Here is a 12123-nt window from a genome sequence, read left to right as displayed (position 1 = left end):
GGGCCTGAAGAATGGTTAACCACTCTGAAGTGGCTAACGCATAGAGTACTTTAGACTATACCTATTAGAGGATCACTGCTTCAAGGCATAGTGTGTTAAACTATTAAAATTATTAAACGTGTTCCCTTCACCTATGGTACTTAGGTGGGAATATGTATCAACTACGTAATGACCAACTGCGATTCTAGAGAAGATTTTCCAAGTAACTTTAATCCCTCCATACCTGCAGTAGCGTTGTAAAAGACCAAGTTCATGGGTCTGGTTGATCATACCTGCAGTGCTGTTGTACTGATGCACCCTCGTACATACCTGAAATAACATTAAATACATCAAAATACTAAATTGAACATCTTGTAAAGTTTGAGAAACATCCCGCAAAACAATCGATCAGGTCAGATTTTGGTTCATCTATAAAGCTGACCTACCACCGAATGGCAAAATCTCAGACATGACTTATCCAAAGCCTGTTGTCAACAACGGCCAAGTGGTCGTTAACCCGGCAGCCAAACATGAACGTGAAGAACGCTTCACATTTAACTTCTCAGTCTATGCTCGTTCATGCACTGACCCACAACAGTTCACACATTTTAACACACTGTACTTAAAATAGTTTTTGATGTGACCTATTATATGTTATTTATTAGGCGAGGGAGACAAGTTGGAATACACTCACGTTGTTTCCTTCAACTATCAGACCTATACACAATTTAAATATACATTAATATTTACTTATATTGGAAAAAATATAGTACTTGGTTACACAAGACGTTAATGTTAATTTAGGCGTCTCTGGGGTTGGCTGCAGCGTGGACGACACTGACTCAGGATGGATAGTTTCATTCACATAGGATGGGGGGGGGGGAGGGGATGTGACGCTTGCTACATTAAAAGTCTTTGGTCTGTGTTTCAAGGATTGAAATATGATACTTCACAAGAAACACCTTATAACTGCCAGAATTTAACTAATAATTTTGTCAACATTTTTCACCTGCTTTTGGTGGAACGTTCAGTTTCACTATGAGTGTAACACTCAAGCCGCAGTTGTTGAACAGTTTATCACATGGCAGGCGTTTTTAGAATTAAATTTTGCTTTAATAAGCATCAAAAGTCTTAATCTAGGTAAAAGTTTCCACTAATAGACAGGTATATTACTCAATATCATATTTACAAATGAGTAAACCAGAGCTAATTGAATAATTTTAAATAAAGCTTTAACATCTTGTAACTATGCTTATTTAGACAATCAGCAAATATAGACTATTGTACCAACAGAATACAACGTGATAAAATAACTAATCATCTAGAGTAACTTGCCTGTAAGCCTGGCACAGGTAACCTCATGCACAAGACTGTCCAGGTGACTAATTTAGTAAAACCAATGAGGCGGGCACTGAGCAGCACCTCTCCCCACGCCGGCCCGCGCCACACTGCCCGCCGCGCCTCTTGACTACCTTGGCCTGATGGGTCAACTACCTGTGACGTCATTCACCTCACCTGACATGAGGCCGCCATACACACAAATAATTCACAAGTCACTTCCACAATATTAATATAGTTTATTTCTATTAATGTGAAGTATGAGCAAGTGTGAGTATGTATTAAAAGTACATACTTCACTACTGGACATTAAACCCACTACCACACCCACCTAGTAGCTTGGAAGCTCCATAACGCCTTCTGTAACTGTTATGTTGGGGTCTAGGCCAGGGGCCAGGTACAGCAACCGGTTACGGTGCTCAGCGTCCTGTGTGTATATATTACTGTATGCCTGTAGGGTCCAACTCTTAGCTCTTGGACCCCGCCTTTCTTATCGTCGATTGTCTAATTACCGAATCAAGACCTATTTTTCCTATCATATCATCTGCATGTGTTTCCATCACACACACACACACACATTCCCAGGATACAGCCCGCAGCAGTTGTTTAACTCCCAGATACCTGTTTACTGCTTCGTGAACAAATCATCAAGTGAAAGAAAATCTGCCCATTTGTTTCTGCTTCGATCGGGAATCGAATCCGGGTCCTTTGAACTACGACCCTAGAGTGCTGTCCACTTGGTTGCGAGGACGTGTGCGTGCGTGTATGTGCTTGTGCGAACTTTCCTAGATGTACTCACCAAAATGTGCCTGCAGGGTCAAGCTAGGCTCCTAGCCACCTCCCCCCCCCCCCCGCCTTCTAAACGTTCTAAGATTAATGCAATGTCTTCTTTCCCCTCATTTATCATATTTCCATTTAAAACTTTGAATCGATTTATCTTCAACGTCTTTACGTCTAACCAGTTGCACTTATTGACAGCCCTGAGACTGAAAAAGGTCTTATTGACGTCCCTGTGACTTATTTGCGTCTCTAATTTCCTTGTGTGACCCCTAGTTCTGCTGTTCCTAGCTTTCAACAATATTGCTTTGTCTACCTTGTCAATTTCCATTAGAATCTTATATATTGCTATCAGATCCCCCTCATCTCTCCTTTCCTCCAGTGTGGTAAGGTCCAGTTCTCTCAGTCTTATTTTATAGCTTAAACTCTTCAGCTCTGAAACAAGTCTCGTTGCATATCTTTGGACCTTTTCTAGTTTCTTCTTGTCCTTTTACAGGTAAGAATTCCATGCCGGGGGATGCATATTCATGTGTGGCTCTCACCTTCGCTGTAAATAGGTACCGGAAAGCCCTCGTGTTTAAATTTCTGAAGGATACTCGGATGTTGGCCAGTATGCCATTATGAAGCTGTTATTCTGCTAATGTGGGCATCTGACATCACAAATGGGGTTATGTCCACTACTAGGACTTTCTTCCTTTCTGATGTAAGAATCAGTTTTCCCTTTTATCCTATATTTTTGTCCTGGTCTTAGTGTGCCTGTTCCAATCCTCATAACTTTGCATTTGGCCATGCTTAGCTCTAGCAGCCATTTTTTTCTGAAATATTTTAAGTGTGTCCAAATCTGATTAAATGCCTCACAATCTGCTACTGTCCTGAGACTTCTCAAACTTTGCATCATCTGTAAATATTGAAATGAAGGCACAAATTTCCTGTCAGGTGATTGACAAATTCGAAACAGTATGGGACCTATAAGCAACCCTTGTAGTACTCCACTTGTAACCTCTCTCTCCCCTCTGCTTCCTTCTTGAGAGAGAATCTCTGACCCAATCAGCATTAGGGAAACCTAAACAAACTGCCCCTGGTGTGGATGGTATAACTTGTAACACCTTGAGCTTACTGAATGATGTCCCTAGCCACCCTCTGATTGACCTCTATTAAATGAGCCTCTCACAAGGTATCTTGCCAAAGAAATGGACACAAAGTCTCATAGAACCAATTCCTATACCTATCTCTCAAAATTCAGACCCATTTCCCTTACATCTTGCATGTGTAAAGTCTTGTCTTGGAGTTCTCAGTCGAGTCATTTTTCAGGTCAAAGAAGAATTGGCTCCTAACCTATATGGGTTTATGCCCAAGTTTTGTTCACAACCATGTTTTGCTGAATATTTTGTACACTCCCAGGATAGGACACAGGCAGCCTTTATTGACCTGAACTCAGATTTCGATGAAACAAATGGCGAAATATTATTTGAGAAACCTGCTGAATTTGGAATAGAAGGTAATCTGAGTTGGATAAAGAGCTACATATCCAACAGGCGTGCTAGTGTCCTATTTAAAGGAGTTAAAAGTACAAGAACGGATGCATTCAAACTAGGCACACCTCAAGGTTGTGTCCTAAGCCCTATGCTCTTTGTGAGGGATTTAGATCCCTCAGCTAGTTTTCCTAGTTTCTAGATTAGGCTAGTCACTCTAGAAACTGAAGCTTTCAAAATAACATATGCTTGTTGGGTGTTGAATGAAAGCTTTTGTTATGGACTATCATTTGTGAGTAGTTAGAGGTCTTTGATTGCTCTGTAGAGAGAATTACAGAAATTTTCTTGTTTCTGTGAAATAGGACGAGGAGGTACTTGACTAAAACCGTTAGAGGTGGGGGAAGAGTGGAGTGAACGTTGCCTTCCCCCCCCCCCCCCCACACTTAGGAGACATCACGCCACTCTCCTTAGGCCTCCCCTTCTTGTGACGTCACAGGACGCTCGAGGGTGAGTGAGCCTGATTGGTTTAGGCATGTGTGCTCCAAGCCTAGTTTTGGCGCGAAGAGCTATGGTTGGATGCGGCACAAGGGAGCCGTGCCGGCTCCAGGCTGATTGGTCAAGACAAAGTAGGGAGAAGGTATGGGCATTTTGAGTTTCCCTAGCGCGGGAAATCGTCAGTCTGAGCAGGTGGACTAGGACGTGTCTGGGTGGAGGGGGGGAGTTTTCCCCCTCCACCCCCGTTAATCGCTTCTCTCGTCCAAATTACTCATCGAACATGGCACGCCTGCCATCAGGGGTTGTGTCAAGGCCCAATTAGGTGAATTGGGGCCAAGGATTTACGGAAGGAACAGTAAAAAACTAGAGAGACAGTTGACTGTGTTCACCCAGGGGGTAGCTGGCAGAGCCTCATGGTGTAATAGGTGGGTCGAGTATCCTGTCTAGTGGCAATGGACAATTGGTGTTGGGCAGTGTAAGTGAGTGTGATATTACAGGCCCATGTTGGACTTTGCATTACGCCAGGCTGCGTCAGTGTGGGGACGCCGCCTGCCATTGTCACCCCAGTGTAGAGCAAGGCAGGCTCTAGTCTGCTGGAGTTGTGGGTGATTCCTCAACCACGTGTGTATGCCCAGGGGGCCACCCCGGCCACCCGCCGCATGGTCCGGCCACATGGCTTGGCCACATGGCCCGGCCACCCCACCCGCCTGCCCGCGTGCAGGCCAAACCCCACCCCCCTTCCCAGCTCGGGAGGGGCGCTGTGGGCCACGCGGTGGCCACATGCCTTGGCCACTTTCCCGGGACAGCCTAGGGCCACATCTTGTCGACGCATGAGGAGCAAGCAAGCTAAGTGTTGTCAGCTAGTGTGGTAGTGACTTGGGAAATGAGGAAAAAAATAAGGGAAAGAGGGCAGTAGAAATGAGTACTATTACAGTGTGAGGCATACCGGTGGAAATTCACGGTAAGAGTTGTCTCAGAGCCTCGCCAGGCTAGAGAAGCAGCTGAGTGACAGCTGTCAGTAGGATCCAGGTGTTTGATAGGGCGGTACCTGGAGATGGATATTATACACGGGACCACACTGTAGTATCATAATGTATATATATATATATAATAGACTGACTAGAGTATGTAACCGGTCAGTGTAGAGATTTACCATATAAGTGATCCAGCCTGTCGATTCTATATAATCGTTCAGACTGGATTAATGCCATAGAGTACAGTAAAATTATTATCATTAGAGGTAGGCAGTACATTTACATGATGATATAATTTTCATTGATTATGTGAATGCCATTTCTATGTGTTCATTTGCATGTTTATGTACTGTGTTGTGTGGTGAGTCAGTAGATGTGATTGCTGACTGATTGCCTAATGATGTCATTAGCATGTGGGGTATGCTGACGGCATCATTATCTTGCAGGTTTGTGCAGTATTGTTTCAGTTTATACGATATTATTGCCCCAGGAACTGTGTTGAGGGTTTAAGGGACCTCTAGGATTATTCAGGGGAATTCACAGTACTTAATGAGAGCAGGCAATTGATGGGTTAATTGCCTTGCTGAGGTATGTGTGTGTTCACAGTAGTCCTTTGCAACGGGTGCAAGAAAAAGAGGGGGGGGCAGTAATATTAGTATACTTTTGTGTGTTGCACAACCGTGTGTCATTATTGAGTGGGCACAGTAATTAGCGAGTTGCAGTAGCCGCAACCATATGTGGGCAATGCTTTTATGATGTTGCATGCCATTGTAGTGTGACCTATGTAACGCTGGGGTTACTTTGTTTCTTTAAGTTGTGTGGAGGACTTAAGGATTCAGTGAGTTAAGTAAGGGGTTATTAACTGGATAAGGGGTGCACACTTAGTATTGTGGAGTGAGTGAGGGCTGTTAAGAGAGAACAGTGTTGAGCTTGAGTGAGATACGTCTCGGGAGCAATTAATTGTCCATGTGACAATTAATTGACCACTCTAGCTAATTATGTAATTAGCCTTCTCATCATGAATTCACGTAGTGGGAGAGGATCTGTCAGAGTCTGTCAGTATTTGTGTTAACGTAATATACTCGAGACTAATTACCTTTCTGGGGTATAGCAATTAGTGGCTCAGGTTAATTAGTGGAGTAATTAACATTGGAGAGCCCCGATGACTCGGTAAAGCGAGGTCATGGAGCTAGCATAAATCGTTGTATTAATCATATCCTGTCTGAGGACAGTGGATTAGTGGCACATCTTGTTAATTAGGGTAATTAACTCCTTTCCCGTGAATTCACAGTGTTTGATGAGACCTGCTTAGGCAGTGCGGAGTGAGACGTATTTATGGATGATTAATTATCGGTCCTGGTGACAGTTAATTAATTGCTCAGAAGTAATTAGGGACTTAACTAGGGTAATTAACACTCACTAGTAATTTTTTGACACAGACTGTGTCAAAGCTACCAAGTTAGGGTAGGCTTAGTTAACGTAACTCAATGGGGATGTAATTAGTGGTCCGTTTGACCTTAATTGAGAATTACTCACTGAATACTTGCTAGGAGTCAAGTGTGATGTAATATATGTTTGAGTTATTGTTAACAAGAGAGAGACAAGTGTTAAAGATTAACGTAGAGTATCATCCTGTTGTTGTCTAGTGTGAGACAATTGTTTGTGATTATCGTAGTACTTTGTTGCTGACTGCTGCGATCAGTCAATTAACGTAATTAATCACTTAAGGCAATTTCTTTTGGTTGTCGTCTGGTGACGAGAGTAGAGTTATCTAGGGATCTGTGGAGCTGTGTCCCAGAATCCCGCCTTGCCTGTCTTTGTTACTGTTTACAACAGTGCAACTTCTTGTAGGGAGTTGCAAAGAGTGTTCACACTGGGTTGTGATAGGGGGGGGGGGTCACTGTTGGACTACCCGCCTAGTTACGTGGGTCTCTCCTGGGGGGCGGGAGGACCCCTAAGTTTGTGATTATAGTAGCTGTCAGGGAAACCGAGACACTATTGATTGCCTGCTTGTGTCTTTGTCTTCAGTGGATATCCTTCATTTGCTTCAGTTAGTTCATGTTGTCAGCCCGAAGTGTCAGCAAGATGGAGCCTGCTGTCACTTCTCGAGGGGCTGTTGAATAGCTGTGTTGCAAATGCCACTTGATGTACAATAACGTAACCATTCGCTGTGGTGTAACTTAGTCTGTGATATTTTTCTTTGTTTTGCAATATTGCGTCATCAGTGGGCACACCTGTGTTCAGGTTAGTTCAGTATGCAGCCTCACAGCAAGGGTTGCTATTTAGCTGTTTGTTATCGTGCCACTGGATTGACATTAACGTAACGTAAACTCGGTAATGTAGTAGTTAGTCTCTTGTTATTAATAAATTGTTATGTTATAGAAAACGGTCTTTGATGTCAACCCTTCAGCCATATTATTCCACCATATTTCTGCATATTATTATTAAATGTTGATATGATCTTGATATGACGGCTGTTCTTGGGAATTCGAAGGGTCCGGAGGAGGAGGAGGAAGAGGAGGAGACAACGGAGAGAAGCAGTCAAGGACAGCAGCAGGAAGAGGGGGAGTAGAAAGAGGGGAGCGCACCCCAGCAAGAGCAGCAACCGAAAGGGAAGCAGGGGCCAAAGAAACCTCTATAGCAGGAACAGGGGGCGCAAGCACTGAAACGGGAGGGGAAGGAGCAACAGAGCCAGAAGGAGGAGCTGAGGAAGAAAGCGAAGCCTTCTTACCCGCCGGGGAAGAGGAAGGAGAGGAGCCAGGCTTACGCTTCTGACTTAAAGAGACCGGTGTCCCAGCAACTACGTACCGGGCAACGGATTCCAGTGTCTCAACAGGAGAAGCCGAACGAGAGCACACACGACGGCCGTTAGGAGAGCGATGGACATCCGCCCGCACCGACAGGCGGTGGGGAGAGCCGATAGATGGAGGAAGAGGATGGGAAGGAGGATCGGAGGGGGACGAGGAAGAAGACACAGAAGACACGACAGACCGGGTAGAAGGAAGGGGAACCCCAGACAGAGGACCAGGAGGAGGATCCTTCGGGAGAGAACCCAAAGGAACAGAGGAGGGGGCAGTGGGCGCATCAGGGTCCAAGGCCCGGAAACGGTTGTGAGTCTGAGGAAGGCGGGAAGGACGAGGAGAGGAAGAGCGCAACACGCGAGCATAAGAGATATTAGCATAAGGCGGGAGCTGGCGAACCTGGCGCCTCGCCTCAGGAAAAGATAAACGCTCCCGGTGCTTCAGGTTGAGGACGGCTGCCTCAAGCTTGTAATGGACACACGCACGGGAGAAGGTAGGATGGGTCCTCACCGCAGTTGAGGCAACGAGCCTGGGGAGAAGTGCACTCCGACTTAGAGTGACCTTCGCCACCACACAAAGGACAGAGAGAGACAGTCCCGGAGCAGCGGAGGGCACCATGCCCAAACCTCCAGCACTTGTTGCAGAGCCGAGGAGAAGGAATGTACTCCTGGACAGAGTACCTGGCACCAGCAAGAATGACAGAGGGTGGAAGGGTCCTACCATCAAAGGTAATCTTCACAACCCGGAGGGGTTGACGGCGACTACCACGAGGGGGACGAGTAAACGTGTCCACCTGGAGAATAGAATGGCCCTGGGCAGCGAGGATATGTCGAATATCGTCGTGGCAGTCGCGCAGGTCCCGAACACCGGTCGCAACATGGGGCGGGAGCAAAATAGTGCCAACACTGGCATTCAACTGAGCGTTCTTCGAGACCCGAACGGGGGTCTCGCCAAGGCAGGATAAGGCAGCCAAGCGGGAAGCAGCATCCTGAGAAGGAGCAGCAACGACACGTGTACCGAGACGAGTGGGGCTGAAAGTAATGGAGGCATCCACGGAATCAATGAGATGTCGATGGAGGGAGAAATCGTCAGGAGGCGCAGAATCAAGAGGGAGGAGATCAAAATATTTGGCCCACGAAGCGGGACCAAACAAGGCTTGATAGGTAGCAGAACTGGAAGGAATCGAGCGAGGGCGGCCGTGACGAGGACGGCGGTGAGAACCCCCAGAGAGAGATGGGTTAAAAGGCGCAGTAGTTACAACTAGAGAAGGAGCCGCGCCAGGGGACGAGGTAGTCACCACTGGGGGCTTGGGGCTCGACCCAACCACAGAGGAGGGAGGGAGGGGAGCCAGGGGAAGGAGTCAGAGAGGCCAAAGGAGGAGCAAGGTCGGGGCCCAATGCAGCGGAGGCTACAGAGCCCGGTCTTCCAATACGGACCGACTCGGGGGCTTGGTCGCCCACCCCACGAGCCTGAGAAGGTAAGCCAGAAGCAGCCGAAACAGGGGTTATCTTGACGAAAAGAAGAATTCATTCACGAATGTGCCCCCACACCCACCATGGAGCCACAATTAGAGGCAGGACATCCAACAAGAAGCTATCGCCGATCTTGTCGGGGCCTCCTAGGGGTGCGTCGTGAGTATACGCCCCACAAACGCCACCTTAAGAAACCGACAGTCCGTCGAGATCGGGTTCAGTGACGAAAGGGGGATTGACAATAAAAGGTTCCCCTCGCTCTCGACGTCGGGTACTACAGTTCTACGGGTGCAATGAGTATGCCTCCTCAAGCACCCGGGCGTCAAAATAGAAGAAGTCCAAGGGAAGAACCAGAACGAGCAAAAGGTCGGCAGGAAACGGCAAGCAGATAGGAGAAGAGGAGGGAGAAAAACGAAACAGAAGGAAAAGGAAAAGATGCCCAGCAGAATTGGAGAGGACGGCAGCAGGAGCACAAGGCTAGAAAAGGACAGAGGACTGTCCCAAGGAGCATCATACTCCGGCAGCCGCCCACGAAGCCCCCACACGGCGACAACGAGCTGAGCGGGGAGGGGGTTAAACCTCTCAAAACTCTTGTGTGTTAAGGATTTGGAATTAACATAAGATATGCTCGTAGTTTTTATGTTGCCTTTATACGATCTGTTGTTGATTATTATGCCTTGCATCTTCTTAATTTAACACCTAAACAACTACAAGGCCTAGATGTAGTACAAAAAAATGCCATGTGCATCATCCTGGGTTGTCCTAGAACTGTCAGAATTGTTAACATGAGAACGGAACTAAGATTACCTTCTATTTACGAGAGAATAGTTCAACATAAAACTATGTTTTGTGCCATACGGGCTCACCATAGCCCGTGTTACCTGGAACAAAAAGTTCCAGGTAGCCAATCTTTAACAACAACAACATTTTGTGCCAAAACTTTGAAAAATAATGGTTCCCCCAACTCTATTCAAATTAAATTGAGATCCACTCTAAACAATTCTGACTGTTCAATCAATCTGCAAAAAGCGCCTTACAGTGTGTGGCTCAGTTGTTGTGCCAATAATCTTATGAAGTAAGTAAGTAAGTAAGTAATTATCAAAAGAAGGCACCAAACCGGGAAGGCTATGTAGCACCATCAAATACGCAAAATAATCAGAGGGCGCTAAATATCACCAAGGATGCCAATACGAGAACAAAAACGCATAAGGCGAACGATATCAAAAGTATCCGAGTCACCAAGAATTCTATCGAGGGACAGGTGACCGCGAGGGGCGGTCGGAAAGCAAGACACACGCTCGTCCTGGAAGTCAGGACATTCAAGAAGGACATGCACGACCGTAAGAGGGACAATGCAACTAGGACAATAAGGAGCAGGGCGGCGCTCCATCAAGTGACCATGGGTTAAGCGAGTATGGCCAATACGCAACCTCGCCAGAGCTGTTTCCCACCGCCGGTTACGGTGGAAGGAGGACGGCCACGAGGAAACACAACATTTAAGAGAACGTAGCTTGTTACCAGTAACAGACAACCAAGAAGCCTGCCAACGGGTAAGGACTGAGGAATGGATAACTGGGTAAAAGTCGGAATACGGAATGCCTTTGCGAGAGATGGGACAAGAGCGGACAGCTTCCTTAGCGGCAGCATCCGCACGCTCATTTAAAGACACACCAATATGGCTGGGAACCCAACAAAACTCAACCGACTTAAATATACTGTGAACGAGAAACAGCCAATGCTGGATCTCGACAACTACTGGATGAACCGGATTAAAGGACCCGAGAGCCATGAGGGCACTACGAGAGTCAACAACAACCACAAAGGAAGACTGACAACGAGAAAGCAGGAGACGAAGAGCATAGAGAATAGCATAAAGTTCTGCTGTAAAGATGCTAGTCTCCGGAGGCAAGCGACACATATAAGTGCGATCAGGAAAAACAACAGAGTAGCCAACACCGTCCGCTGACTTAGACCCATCGGTGAAGACAGAAACGGAGCGGGAGTGAGAAGAAAAGTGCTCGAGGAAAAGGCGTTTTAGAACTGTAGGAGGGGTAAAAGCTTTAGTGATACGGGTCAAGGAAGTACAAAACCGCGGAAGAGGGACCCTCCACGGGGGCAAAGAAGGAACAACACGAGGAGAAACATCAGAAATACGAACAGAGAGAGAATCCTGTAGGCGAGATAACCGGACAGAAAGAGGGAGGTGGTGAAGAGGAACAGGAACCGCAGGAGGGGTAAAAGTTAAAGCACGACAGAGGCGAGAGGAAGGATGTTGCAAGGACCGCGCAAGATAGCGAAGACAGTAGCGATCACGGCGGTCCTGGAGAGACAGGAAGCCAGTGTCAACATACAAGCTAAGGATGGGAGTCGAACGAAAGGCACCAGAACTGAGGCGCAACCCAGTATGGTGCAAAGCATCAAGACGGCGAAGAGTAGGAGAAGCAGACGAGTAAGCAGGGCAACCATAATCGAGCTTAGACAGGACGAGAGAGGAATGTAAAGCAAGGAGAGTGCGCCTATCTGCCCCCCAAGACGTATGGGACAAGACCCGAAGGAGGGTAAGGGCCTTAGAGCACTCAACACGGAGGTAAGAGATATGGGGAGACCAAGACAAACGAGTGTCAAGGAATAACCCCAAAAGCTTCGCGGAATCTTTGTATTCAAGGGGATGACCATAAAGTGACAAAGAGGGACGAAGAACAACCCGTTTCCGCGTAAAAGTCATGGCACAAGTCTTAGAAGTAGAGAACTTGAAGCCATGACCTGTGGCCCAAGACGACACTGCATCAATTGCAAGTTGGAGCCGGCGTTGAAG

This window comes from Procambarus clarkii, chromosome 12 (genome assembly GCF_040958095.1).
Source record: "Procambarus clarkii isolate CNS0578487 chromosome 12, FALCON_Pclarkii_2.0, whole genome shotgun sequence".
In the NCBI taxonomy this organism is placed as follows: Eukaryota; Metazoa; Arthropoda; class Malacostraca; order Decapoda; family Cambaridae; genus Procambarus; species Procambarus clarkii.
The sequence above is the reverse complement of the archived record's forward strand: the minus strand, read 5'-3'. Positions refer to the sequence as shown.